This window comes from Lygodium microphyllum, chromosome 21, assembly GCF_053477565.2.
Source record: "Lygodium microphyllum isolate KBCC chromosome 21, Lygodium_microphyllum_v1.1.10, whole genome shotgun sequence".
Classification (NCBI taxonomy): domain Eukaryota; kingdom Viridiplantae; phylum Streptophyta; class Polypodiopsida; order Schizaeales; family Lygodiaceae; genus Lygodium; species Lygodium microphyllum.
The window spans coordinates 82,605,288-82,610,538 of record NC_141155.1 but is presented as its reverse complement, the minus strand read 5'-3'; positions in this window follow the sequence as shown (position 1 = coordinate 82,610,538).

Genomic DNA, 5,251 nt, shown 5'->3' with positions numbered 1-5,251 from the left:
AATACGATTCCTATCAAAAATATGCAAATTTGCGGAGGCTCGGACGTAAGGTAGAGGTGTGGTGTCAGGTTCGGGTATGTCGGACCTTCTAACCCTTATGTGTACGTGCTAGGGGAGACTATGACCGGCGGCCTAGCTTGTCACATCCATACAAATTATGGTAGGTTCGGCTATGGAAGTGTGGTCTCACGTTCGGATATCTCAAGCCTGAGAAGCCTCGTGTGCAAGTACAAAGAGAGAATGGGATTAGTTTGAGAAGGCCTAGTCCCTCAAGGCGCAGGTTGTGCCATGTCTATAGATTTTAGTGGTATGCAAATTTATGGGGGGTTCATATATGGAGGTGTGGTTCAGGTTTGAATATGGAGGTGCAATCTAAAGTTTGGATATGGCAAGCCTCCAAAACCTTGCATGTCAATGCAAAGAGAGAATATGATTGGTTTGAGAAGGCCTAAATCCCAAAGGCCTAGGTTGTGAACTAGTGATATCTATCTAGAATGTGGTGGCATTGGTCCTCTTCCCCTTGCTAGCCTATTTTTATCCTCCAATATGTTTGATCCTCAATGGAGGTATGTTTGATCCTCCAATATGTGGCTATAGCATAGAAATACTGCCAAAATTTGTTCCTGTGCTCTTAACATGTAACCAAAGCTTTCTAATATAATTGGCAAAATTCAAATATAAAAAATGGTAAACTTGACCCCCATCACAATACTACCTGCTTTATCTTACGCAACAAACCTTTAGCATATACGGTTGACTAGCACTGTGCATAAGAACATGGAGTGTGCTATGCATAATATGCCATGCATCATCCATTAACACAAGGTGTACAATACACATTAAACATTGATACTACAAGATCCTTACAAGGGTACATGATCTAGGAATGACTACACAAATCTATGTATAAATCATTTGGCCATGAAACTAATATTGAAACTAGATTTTCAACTTGCATCGTTGACTTGGGCCATTCAATATATACATATTCTTACCATTAAGACCCATTTTATATGATGAAACTAATATTTAAACTAGACTTTCAGCTTGCATTGTCGGATTTTAAAGGCTCATGGATAAAATTGACTTGGGCCATTCAATATATACATATTCTTATTGTTAAGACCAATTTTATATGACGTTCATTAAGACCTATTTTACATGTTGCCGCCTATTCATCCTTCCACATCCTTGAAGGCTAATATTAAGTATGTTACACTCATGAGCCTTTTAAAGCTAGCAACACATGTCAAAAGTCTAGCAGAGGGGATTGAATGTTGAAGAGCTTGGGGCAAGTAACCCCTTGCATTGACAATCATTGTGTTTTTTGCAAAAGTGCACCACAAATTGTATATGCATCATGCGATCGAGAGTTCATATAGAAGTTGCCACATCTTGGAGGTGTGGAATGCTTCAAGGACCATCTCATCATTAGTCCACCTAGGGTCCTTCACCAAGGTGGTAATCCCTTAGGTGAGCACCATTTCAAGGAAGAACTTGACTGATCATGCCATCATCTCCTTGTACCATTGGCTTCCATCTCAAAGAATGAAGTAGTTGATCATGCTTGAACTATAATTCTAAGCAATATAATGGCATTCATTGTAATAGTAATTACAAGGTTTACTTTGATGACGATATTGTGGTATAGTCCTAGTGCGAAATAACATTTGGCAAATGGCCATTACATGGCTCAAAAACACTTCATTAGAATAACTAATTCTCAACTCATAATAAAGTCCAATCATGTAATTTTAAAATATATACTAGCATAATTAGTAAATTAGCCAATATTTTGGATTTGGCATGAAGGTTTTGGTTGAGAAAAAGGATGACTCATAGGGCTTGTGGATGAGGAAGTGGCTAATTGAAACCTCAAAGCTTATATGAATTAAGGATTTGGGATAGGCATCCTTGCATAAATTGACATTGTTTAGTACCATGCACTTACTGAAGTTTGTCCCTATCACATGTGCAATGCCAACCTTCATTAACTCATCCACCTTGTGTCAAGATTGTGGGAGAGAAGGAAGGAGTCTCACTTGTAGCTTTTTCACTTGCACAATGGGGGAATACACACAAAGGTGGAGGTTGAAAACAATTTTCCTCTTCTTCGTTGTGTAAGCCAAAAAGAACTCTCGTACAGAGAAATAGAAGAACCCTATATATGGGTCTCAAACCAAACTCAACTAACTAAGGTGGCATACTAACTAAGCCACGAACTAGAGTAGATAAGGATAGCTGTCATCTAGCTATTATTCATGGGCGGTGTACCAACCACATCTGCAACTAACAAGTCGGTGACATAAATGCACAACGATCACCCTGGCATATCACGAGTGGAGCTCGATATCTCAACACTCCCCCTCGAGATCAATCCCAATTCCTGCACACCAAGCAGGTCTCTAAACTTGCACAGCTTCTCTGCGCCCAATGCCTTCGTGAATAGGTCAGCTACCTGATCCTCTGTGCTAACATAAACTAGATCAATAAGACCTAGTAAAACCCTCTCTCGCACATAGTGATAATGCACCTCAATGTGCTTTGTTCTAACATGATAGATTGGGTTATTTACCAAGTGTATACTACTCATGTTGTCACAATAAATGACAACTGGCACATCTATAGGCTGATGCATATCATAAAGTAGCTTATGCAACCAAGCTACCTCACATGCTACCATTGCTGCACCCTTGTACTCAGCCTCTGTGCTCGACAAGGCAACTGTAGGCTGTTTCTTGCTGCTCCAAGTGACTGCAGCACTCCCAAAAGAGCACATATCCATTGGTAGATCGTCTATCAGAAATACTACCAACCCAATCAACATTAGTGTATCCATGCAACTGTATCTGAACCCCCGTCTCATAAAATAGTCCATACTGCAATGTGGACTTCACATAAATGAGTATGTGTCTAGCCGCATCCAAATGCGGTTTCCTTGGAGCCTGCATAAACTGACTTACCAATCCAACAACATAGCTCAGATTTGGCCTGGTAATAGTCATATAAATCAAACTTCCTACTATGCGTCTGTACATAGTAGGGTCTTCCAGAAGCTCACCTGCATTTGCGCTCAGCTTCACATTCTGCTCCAAAGGAACTGAAATAGGCTTACATACTGTCATCCCATATTTGGACAGCATGTCCAATCTATATTGCCTCTGCAAGAGCCGTATCCCACTTGGTGATTTAATCACCTCAATGCCCAAGAAATAACGTAGCTCTCTCAAATCCTTCATCTCAAACTTCTGCTTCAATAGCATTTTCACATGAAGGATATCTTCATCACTATTGCCTGTCATAATCAAACCATCAACATAAATGACAAGTAGCATAATACCTTTCTTTGTTTTTCTCACATAAAGTGAGAAATCTGCCTTGGAAATCTGAAAGCCAATAGTGACAAGATACTGTCCTATCTTGTCAGACCATGCTCTAGGTGCTTGCTTCAAGCCATACAAGGCTTTCTTCAACCTACAAACAAACTTAGGATGAATAGCATGCAATAACCTGGTGGCTACTCCATATAGACCTCTTCTTGCAAATCACCATGCAAGAAGGCATTCTTTATATCCATCTGATGTAAAGACCATCCCTTTGATGTAGCCATAGCAATGACTGCTCTTACAGTTGCCATCCTTGCAACCGGACTGAATGTTTCTTCATAATCAATGCCATACGTTTGTGCATATCCCTTGACTACTAATCTTGCCTTGTATCTGTTCACAGAACCATCTGCATTGTGCTTCACCTTATAAACCCACTTACAACCAATTGCATTCTTATCTTTAGGCAAAGGTAACAATTCCCATGTAGCATTTGCTTCCAAGGCATCCATTTCTTCATCCATGGCTTTCTCCCATTTTTCTTTTCCCATGGCTTGCTCAAAAGAAGTGGGTTCTGGTTCATGTATCACTTTGACCATATAGGCATAGTGAATGGCTATAAATCCATTATATTTCAGCCTATCCACAGGATACCTAGCTCTAGTAGACCTGCGCAAAGTAGGTTCACTTCTAGGTGCTCTTAAAACATCCTTGGTCTTCCTTACTCCAGGTGTAACAATTGAAGGAATACCCAACTCATCATCAATGCTCTGTTCTAAGCCATTGGATTCACCGTCCACATAAGAGTGACGTGCATTCACATCAAACATGGGCTGATCTACCTTCTTTTTTCCTTTTCGTGAAACTTGCATACCACTATCTGCATTGTTTTGAGGAGATTCTCCTGATCTCAATCTGCCTGTCTATGGCGAAGAATGTGAACCACTGCTAGAGAACACTCCAGGTCCACTAATATTTTGTGACTGCTGCTGTGAATTTCGTGCAGCATTACCATTTTGTGCATCTACATTATCAATCACATTTACTGGTTTATGCCAGCTACACATCTCATCAAAAACAACATCTCTGCTCACTGTAAACTTACGAGTAGAAGGGTTATAGCATCTATACCCTTTCTGCTGCAGAGAGTAACCAATAAAGATGCACTTCTCAGCTTTTGGATCCAACTTAGATCTCAACTCATCTGGCACATGAACATAGGCAATGCAACCAAAAATTTTCAAATGAGAAATATCTGGTTTCCTACCAGTATACCTCTCCTCTGGAGTCATCCCATGTATTGCTGCAGTGGGAGTCCTGTTCATTATGTAGACTGCTCTACTGCTTCAGCCCAGTAAAAATCTAGCAAGTCTTTTTCGTTGAGCATGGCACGAGATACCTCTCCAACATGCATGCTTTTCCTTTCTACAATTCCATTTTGTTATGGGGTATGACCGCATGAATATTGCTGCTTTATGCTATGCTCCTGCAGGAACCTTGCAAACTCATTTGAGAGGTACTCTCCCCCTCCATCTGACCTTAGGCATTTTATTTGCAGGCATGCTTCTTTTTCAACCATAGCTTTAAGATTTTTGAAATGCCTAAATACTTCACTTTTCTTTTTCATAAAATACACCCAAACTTTTCTGTTATAGTCATCAATAAAAGTGACAAAATAATGACAGCCTCTAATAGATGCAGCTTTAGTAATCCAGACATCAGAGTGGATTAATTCCAATGGCTTCTTACTCTCTTGAACATGTCTAAGAAATGGTTTCCTTGCCTGTTTTTCAAATTGACAGGCTTCACATACCTTATGCATTTCTGCAACCTTGAATTTAGGCAATCCTGCAACAATATTTTGGGCTTGCATTGATTTAAGTCATTATACATTAACATGACCAATGCATTTATGCCACATATCA